This window comes from Sphaeramia orbicularis, chromosome 18 (genome assembly GCF_902148855.1).
Source record: "Sphaeramia orbicularis chromosome 18, fSphaOr1.1, whole genome shotgun sequence".
Lineage (NCBI taxonomy): Eukaryota > Metazoa > Chordata > Actinopteri > Kurtiformes > Apogonidae > Sphaeramia > Sphaeramia orbicularis.
Window position 1 is genome coordinate 32,778,258 of NC_043974.1, and position 9,834 is coordinate 32,788,091.

Consider the following 9,834-nt stretch of genomic DNA (forward strand, 5'->3'; position numbering starts at 1 on the left):
TAAAAGGTGGACTGAGTCAGGTAGAACACTGAAGGCCTAGATGTGAAATACATGGACTGCAACTGCAAAAACACAGCTTTGTATTGTAAAGCATCAAAACATAGATATTCACTCTACAGAAAAAGTAACAAGTGTTAATAGCTTTTCCTTCTCCATCTATTTGCATTGAACCTAAAGCACGGGTATGACCTCTATGTTTTTGCCTCTTGAATGCCTCTGAATGTTTTTGCATATGCCACAAGAACACAGAAATTTGGCCTTTATCTCGAGCTGGCAACAACTAGAAAAAAGTTTGTTCTGGTCAGGACATTACAGACTTCACAAGACAGTCAAGTGCTAAACTCCTGGGAAATCATCCACTTTTTTGCTTTTCTCAATTGGATTGAAGCCTTTCTGTGTTCAGTTTATCTCATCTCTCAGGTTTCCCCTGCCATTTAACCCCCCCAAAACAAAAACAGATAAGTATAGGTACATTTTTATGACCACAGTGCTGATGAGTCCCTTCAATGCCAGCTCAATGCTCTTATGTGCTAATGCTAATGCTAACTGCTAGTGCTGAGTACTAGGTGTATGTATTATGTGCAACATGCAGAGACCAAATTTCCCTACAGTGATAATAAAGCGAGGTAACTTAACTTCTGACCAATCGCACAACAGTTCTCAGACACCACATGAGAAAAAACTTCTGCCAGGATGATTTGTCTCAAACAAGTGGTGTGCAGCCCTAGTTAAGAGAACAAATTTCTGTGTTCAAGTGGACTATGTAATAACCTTTACTCAGAGACACTTTACAAGTCTCAAACCAGATCACAAAAAAACAAAAGACAAAGCATACACAGCAAATCAAGCAGGGTTAATTTTCTAGATTTAAACAGATGAGTGTTGATTTGGGTGTTGCTTTTACACTCCTGCGGTATTAAAGCGGTCTGGGGGTGGAGCTAATACCGCAGTATCACTGTTTGAAGTAATGGCAACAGTCTCAAAGGGGAGAGTCATGGAGGATGTCAGGTTGTAGCAGTGATATGTTTGATCGGTGACATAACACCATTTATATGTGAAGTGATGCTCAATAGTATGTCATCACAACCCTCAGTAACTCTGCCTTCAAGTAGAGTTAATAAGCTCTAGACTGCATGAGCAGCATCACCTTTCATGATGTAAGAAAGTGTTACAGTAGGTAAGAAAACCCATACTGTCCTGTTAGTCATTTTAGGGCCTCAGTGGTGAACAGGAAGAGCAGTAAAACCTTACATTTTAACTATCATAGTGTTGATTTTGACCCTTCAGTAGTGGTTCCCATATAAACACCAGGTGAGTGTTGATTTTAACACAGACGGTGTTAAAATTGTTATTTCCAACTTGCAGTGTAGGAAGTCCAAACAAACAGAGGTACTTCTGTGAGTGGAAAGCGGCCTCGGTGAATCGTCCACTTTGATCGGTCATTGTAGAAATGCATCAATGCGTCGCAGAAACACATCAAAACAAACCAACACAAACACACTCGGACAGGCAGTGTCAACAAACACCACAGCCAGATCTGATTCTTCATCTGTGTGGCCCGGCTGTACAGCGACCTCCGACCGTCACGCTCACAGACAAACCCCAAATAAAGCAACAGAAAAACCCAACAAAGAAACTCTCCAACGCCCAACGTACCATGGTCAGTCAACCCAACAGTGACTTTCACCGACGAGCAGCTGTATTTTTCATTGTCGTCTCCCGTTGTGGTTCCAGATCACCTTAACCCAGCTGGACCGGGGTTTGTCATAGCTGAGAGGTTTTCTACAAGTCCGATCGGTGAGGTTTTGTATACACTCACGCTCCAACGCTCACATTATCTTCACGTGTTCCCCCTGCGAGTTAGTTCAGGGTCCGTAACAAAGAAAGTGGCTTATTATCACCCACTGGAGGAGTTGTCTGCACATGTACGATCCAGTAATTGCTGCTGCTTAACAGGCAGACTCAATTGGACTTGACATTGAGCCATTATTAGGAAACGAAATGCTGTTTTTACAAGTATGAGAGTTTGGCAAAGCCTCGTGAATCCACTGTGAGATTCATAAAGAGAAGACGGATCGAAAATGAAACATTACTGAGATGCCAGAGAGAGGATTTGTACAACGTGGAATAAAGTCATTAACCATCAAAGACCAAAAAAAGCTGCCAACTGCAACTAAAACCATCAACTGATCTAAAATGTTTAATACCTGTTGATCTACTAATCCTATCAATACATGAAAATAATTGGTGTAAAATGCAGTTTGTCATCTTTTCATGGTCATCAGATATGACCCATTTGGACATTCAGAGACTCTGTAGTGAAAGTGGAAACACCATCATCTTCTACAACATTGATTCACCAGTAAAACCCATGGAGTTGGATCAATGACAGTGGATGGAAACACTTGTTTTATGTTCAGTTAATGATAAATTTTGCTGAAAAAGTCATTTTTCCTCAGTTTTCTCTGTTCTAATATGACTTTTGGATTGACTTTACCTGCTGAGTTGTGTTCATTGGTTTCTTGCTTTAGTAATGACACTCATTCTCGACATCAGATACCTGTGTGTGATGAAACACCTTGATATATTGTGTTTTTTGTTTAATATTGAAGGTATAGTATTGATATTTAAAGGTGGAATAAGTCGGGCAGAACAACACTGAAGGACCAGATGTGAAACACACAGCCCACCAATGCAAAAACATAGCTTTGTATCATAAAGCATCAGAACAGAAGCCTCATGTATGTTTTTGAAGTTCAACTGGACTGGTTAAAAAATGACCACTAGGAACGACAACGTGAACAAATGAGAACCTACATAGAATTACATGTGATAATATCTTTTCCTTTTCCATCAGTTATATGCGTTGATTTTTACATTTTTGCCTCTTACATTTTAACACCGGCTGCGTTCAGGGCTAACAGTTCTTTTGTTGTAGTGAATGTCTTGAAAGTGGTGTTTAAATGGTTAAATCCTGAAATTGATTGAACATTTAGTAGTTTTCAACAGTTTTATGCAGAAAAAATATTGTTATATGATGATTTTACAGCATTAGGAGCATGGTAAGAGGTAAGAGGTAGATCTATCTATCTATCTATCTATCTATCTATCTATCTATCTATCTATCTATCTATCTATCTATCTATCTTATTTTATGATTCAAAGACACATAGTTTGTCAAATATAAAAATACAATCAAAATATTAATTGAATGGTTCTTATGCAATATGATAAACTCAGAGCTTAAAGAAAGACATATTAGCTTAACTTTCTATTTTTTCTGGGCTATTTTGTTCATTTTCTTAATTATTTTGGTATTTGGTCATTATTTATAGGTTATTATGATATTATTTTACTGGTCTGATCCACTTATGATCATACTGCTCTGTATGTGGAACCTGAACTAAAATGATTTTAACATTTTGCATTTGACAAATTCATCCCAGGGGTCAGACTAGACCCTTTAGCGGGGCGGTTTTGGCCCACAGGCCGTTTGTTTGATGCCCCTGCTTTCCGTCATTTGTTGTGATTTTCTGTTGACACTGGTACTTTTCCTACCTTAGGGGATTTGATCACTTCACGAACCCAGCCCTGGTGCTCGGTGGTGCTTTTTTCCTCCGGCAGCCAGAGTGTTCATAAATAGTCATAGTTACAAACTGATCTGGAGGAGGGACATAAGTGTATTAAAGCTCCTTTGAGAGCACAGAGCAGGTTCACTGGACTGAAATGAGGCGTTACCTACCTACTTGCCAACAGTATGATGCTAATACATCGTGGCAGCTCAGGGCAGCTCCACGCTACTTTCTCAGCCCTGGTGGGTAATTGGTGACCCAGCGCCCCACCTGACGGGGGCAGCTCCAGGACCCAGTCCCAGGAGAGCAAGCAGGGTCAATCCGACATGGGACCGTCGTATGTTCACTAGAAAAAAAAAAAACATGTGACCAATTCAGTCAGAGCAGTCAAAGAGGCCAGAGTTTAATACACGCAGCATCATCGTTGCACCAGAGTTCTACTGAAATACACTTAAAATATCCAAAGTATCACGAAATACATTTGAAACCTTCAGATGTTTTGCTATGTTATGCTAAATATACACACATGGATCATTACTGTTAAGGACTAAGACTGAAATCCATGTACATGTACTGAAGAAAACCTATGATAATGCAAAATAAAACAGGTGATTTTACCAATATTTTGTCTGTTACTAAATGTTTTGTGTATTTGTAGATCCACTGTCATCTGTAAGTTCCAATGCACATGTGTAAATAATAAACTGAGGCATAATATTGTTAAAATTGCACTTACTTTCCTTTAAAAATTTCAGGCAGTTAATAGTTGTTTGCATTTTTTAAAAGATAGTTTAGGGATGTTAATATTTTCATCATGTAATTTTACTTTTTTGCTCTAAATCGTCTATCATCTAGTACCGTCTCATTTCTTAAACAACCACCCGTTTTAACTGTGTTTCAACGAATAAAGGTCATGTGGTCTGATAAGTCCAGACTGAAGAGAGACAGATGAAGTGATTACCCATCATGCCTAGCGCCTACAGTGTTATGATCAGGGGTTGGTTCAGCAGCGTTATATGTTCATAAAATGACATGAGTTTAGGAATATCTGCAAAAGTTTTTTTTTTTTTTTTTTTTAGCAAATCTGTGTTTCCTCCCCATGGAACCGGCATTTTGAGACCTGAATGCACTAACACCAAAACCACACCCTTGCATTTCCATGTTTACAACCCATACACTTGTTTTCTGAAGCGATGACATCATATTCCCACCTCTTTTTCTTCTTTTTGTGTTTGTTTCTATTTTTCTACACACATTCTTCATGCCTCTTGTCTGTTTTTGGTGTATTTCTGTGGCAGCGTTACAGCTCCACATACAGGTGTGGAATATACACATACCAAAGCATCATCAGTGGTTTTTTTGCAGACACGCATTTCTTGACACAATGCCATGTTTACAATAAACCTTCTGAAAACTGAAGTATATAAGACAAAAAATACATCGCTTTCATCTCTGTGTGGACAATGCCTTGGAAAACTCATAGTAATTCACAAAAAAAACAGAGTTGTTTAATGTCAAGATTGGGTCTGCTCTGACTCCAACACAAACTCCAAAAAATCCACACAAACTTACACAGTATATTTATAACCTTGAAATAGTTTTACAGTAATTTCCACATGACTTTTTTTCTCTACATTTAAGTTTTTATAAGTGATTTGTCACCATTTCTTTTAATATTTTGCACTTTTTCAATGAAAATCATGTATTTTCCTATATTTAATATGCTGATGTAGATGTTCATAAAACCCTAAGCGTAAATTTAAAGGTTATTATATTTAAACACAGAAAACAGAAGAACAAGTCACTTTTCAGCAAAACATATCATTAGCTGAACATAAAACTATCATCGTCATTTGTCATACTACGTGAGTTTATTATTTTTTTCGTCAATTTTGTTCAGTTTGGGGCTTATTTTGTTCTTGTTGCTTACGGTTTTTGTCAATTTTTTATTCATTTTGTTCATTTTCTTGTTTATTTCCTCCATGTTATTTATTATTTTGTGAATTTTCATACTCGCTTTTGTTCATTTTTATTTACTGTGCTTGTTTTTTTTGGGGGGGGGTTTTGTTCATTTTGTTGCCTATTTTACTATTTTTTTCCACGTTTCCATGTTCATTACGGAGCCTCTGAACGTCCAAATGGGTCATATCTGATGAGCATGAAAAGATGACAAACTGCATTTTACACTAATTATTTACATGTATTGATAGGATTAGTGGATCAGCAGGTGTTATTATTATCTATATCATAAAAGCCAAGTGGCCTCCGTGTGTGTGTGTGTGTGTGTGCGTGTGTCTCGGGATCCACACAAAAACCGTAAAGAGCTGACTGCTGCAGTTTGGCATACTTAAGTATTTTTGGTCAAGGAAAAGATGAACGAAAACGGGAAGTTGATAGGACCAATATTTTGGGAGATATTAGTAATTTTGGAATTCAATAGTCTTACAATCATGTTGCTACACCCAGAACGCTTCGGCGGTGACTGCTGGACAAATGTGGTACAGAATGCACAAATACACAACAGCATGAAAACTACCACATCTAGAACCCATAGATCCCCACGGGTCAACGCACTAGTACATTTCACATCAGTAGATGCTTGTGGCCACTGGCTGCTGTTAAGGCATTTGAGGCTTAATGTAAGTGATAAATATGTGATAGTATGTGTGTGTGTGTGTGTGTGTGTGTGTTCAAATGTGATAAATATTGAAACTTTCAGCACTGAACTCAAGTAAAAATACTCTTTTCCATTCCACCACAGTTGCACACAGTACACCTGTACCACATCTCAATAGCTATCACTGCAAACTGATTATTTTTTTTTATACTTTACTTTCTTTGACTTATTTTCAGATACAGATCAGTTACTTACCGCTATGGTCCTTGGTTCAGATGGTTGATATGAGGTTTCAACTGGAATTACTAACTCTGAAAGAAAATAATAGTAAAAAAATAAATTATCTAGAATCACTTGGATCTTTGTGGGTGAGTCTGAGGTTTGCTTGGACATTTATTTTATGTATTTATTTATTTCAACAGTGTTGTTTTGTTTAAGGCAGCAGTGATGTTAGTCAATTAGTTATCAGCTTTTTGACGACTATTTTTAATGAAAATGGATCTACATGTCATTTTGCTGTCTCTTTAAATATTAAAGACCAGATGTATGAGAATGCACGCTGAGCTTACTTTAGAGTTTTGATTTATTGACAATGCTATGAAATGAAACAATAAGCATTAAATGCAGAAAAGGAACAAAACTGAGCTAGATAATTGAGTAAATGAGCAAAATAATGAAAAACATGAACAAAAATTAGCAAAATGATCATGAAAATGAAAAAATAAAAACCAGAAAAAAAATAAACAAGCAAAAACCATAAAAATGAAGCTACTACTCCTTCTGTGATGGCGAACGTCTCATTTTAACTCTGTAATGTGAACTGTCCCAGTATTACAGTGTTACTGGGACAGTTTACAGTATTTTTGTGACCGAGTTCAGTGCCAAATCATGTGTTTGTGTTTTGTGAATCCCCTGAGTGGGTATTTTCGGTGTTTTTTTTCAGGGACTCGTCATGGGTCATATAGTTCATTAAGCAGACTTTTCACTACCATTCTTTCGCTTTCTCTAATAGTTTTCCTCGACCTTTATCTGGGGTAATTTGCTTTTCCCATGCTTCTTTCATGACCTTACATAAAAATTCTTAAGAGCTGTTTTGTTTATAAGATTTGGACCTCACTGGGCCCCGGGGCCGTCCTGCACTACTTTCAATTGTACTACTTTTACATCAGTTCTCTGCTTGGACATGTTTTTCTTTCAGGCTGCAGTTGGTGTTGTTTATAAAATATTATCTCACAATTTATTCACAGCTTTATCTCCTAATACTTTTCCGGTTTTGTCTGTGTGTATTCTTAAGTTGTCATCTGGTTGGATTTTTTGATCCTGTGTTCCTTCAGATATCTCTGTCTGGACACTTCTTCTTTTCTGTCATTATTGCCATGATTTTACACATTTGCGTTAATGGATGTCAAATCAAATGAGCTGTATTTGTCACACACACAATCATACATTGCACAACGTGCAGTGAAATGTGTCTCTCCTCTGGATACCTACACTACAAAACAACAAAGGACACTGTAAAATAAAAACCAAATAAGCAAGAACACAATGAACTAAGAGTACATGAATATAATATGTATATAAATATAAAGTGGATTATATGTGCATAAAGTGGATGAAGAAAATTACTACTATCCGTCGTAGGTTTTTAATGAACATTTAATTTATTTTGGGTCTGAACTTCCTCCCCCAGTAAAATTTGAGGGTCAAATACTTGATTTGCTGCATTCTAGTGAATCTATATGCAGTAATTTATGATTTATGACATTAAATATTAATATAATGTAAAAGAATGGACTAGTCTGTCAAACATTCTGTACTGTATATCAAATATTTATTGCCCTGTAAATTAACTTTTCTTATTCATGTCTAAGTATGTCCTCATTTATGTGTGTAAATTATAAACCCCTCGTATGTGTCAGTAGGATTTCTGTTCATTATCAAAACTTTCTATACACTGAAAACATATCACATTTAAGTGCTTTGGGATGAATTCACTTTTACAATGATAATATATAATAATAATACAGAAAACAGACATCACAGTTTGGCCATAATCAATTAATATATTGCTGACATCTATTGAAATTTAGATGTTGATTTTTTTTTTTTTTTTTTTTTTTTTAAGGACAAATGCCAACTTTTGCCTCAACATTCAATTAAACACTACTGATAAATTTTAATTAATTCTAATGGAGAGAAATTAGCTTCCACACACAAACCAAACTACTCCCAAGTACATGTTGTATTTAAAAAAAAAAAAAAAAAAGTTTTAGCTACTTGACAAATTAAAAGATATACATTTTGGTCTAATAACAGCTAAGTTCATTCCAGTATATATAACCTAAACACATTAATAAGCAGACTAGCTGACAAACAGTTTAATGCTAATACCGAATTGATGCTACATTTGCTAATGTAGATAGGTTATGCTTGCAGTCTGGGTATTTAACTTTAATAAATATTTGTGCGCCAAACTCCATTGCGGTTTTGTTATTGTCCTTATCCACCACAACTACAGGACTGTCACACAAAAAAATATACATATAAAAATTGGAGCACAAAAATAGTTAGCATGAAGCTAACTAGCTTGATGCTAATGTTTACACTGAATAAAAACACTTACCAAACTACTCACCAGTTGAACACCACTACGGTATTTCAGCCACTTGTTAAATCTTAGGCTTCTTTTGTGTCTTACAACAATAAAGTCCACTTTATGGGAATAGAGTGGTGGCCAAATTATTAAAACACTTGGCATATTTAACAGTTTTCATCTGTGACCTTGATGTATCGCACTGTTATTGTCTGATAATCCTGCTGGTTCACATTTGAATCCATGTTCCCTGTGTAATCACTGACAGGTGTGATGGTTCAAATGATGCTGATGAGTCTAAGGACACAGCTGTGATTCTGTTTAATGCACAAGGTCTTTCCTGCTCATTAACCCTTTCATGCACGAATTATGAGAACCTTAATCAAGATTTTTTTCCTAAGTGTTTTTATTCCTCTTAAGGCATGAAAAAAACAATGTGATTGAAATTTTTTTTATGAAGCTATTTTTCATGGAGTTACAAAAATGTCCACTAAGCTGGACACCATGCGTTTAATTTTTGAAGCAAAGAAACGTGCATTTACTGTCATACTGTGTGAAAACTATGAAATAAATGTTTTTTTAATGTTGGTAATCTGATGTTTTCTCACATTTTAACATACTATAATAGTAGTTATTATGCATTCAAATGATATGCAAAAAAACAACAAAACACAACTTCTTGTTAAAAAACAAACAAACAAACAAACTGTTAATTACAGTCTAATGACAATTAGCAATTGATTTACACTCAAATATCTTGCTGCAGATCAGGTTTATCAAGAACTGCAAAGTTAAAGTAATGGTATAAATTGCAGTGTATTATGGGATGGTGCATAAGTATCCACTGTGTTGGTTGATATGCAACTAAAACAACAAAATCCATGAATGAACAGCTGGAGAATATTTGTCCTCTGCAGTGACCACTATGCATGAAAGGGTTAAGGAAATATTAAAGGGAAAATAGTCTAACTTACTTCATCATAACAATCATCAGCATGTTTCGTCCATGTTTATGAAATTAAAACATATTTTGGAGGCAAAAAAGGTCAAAA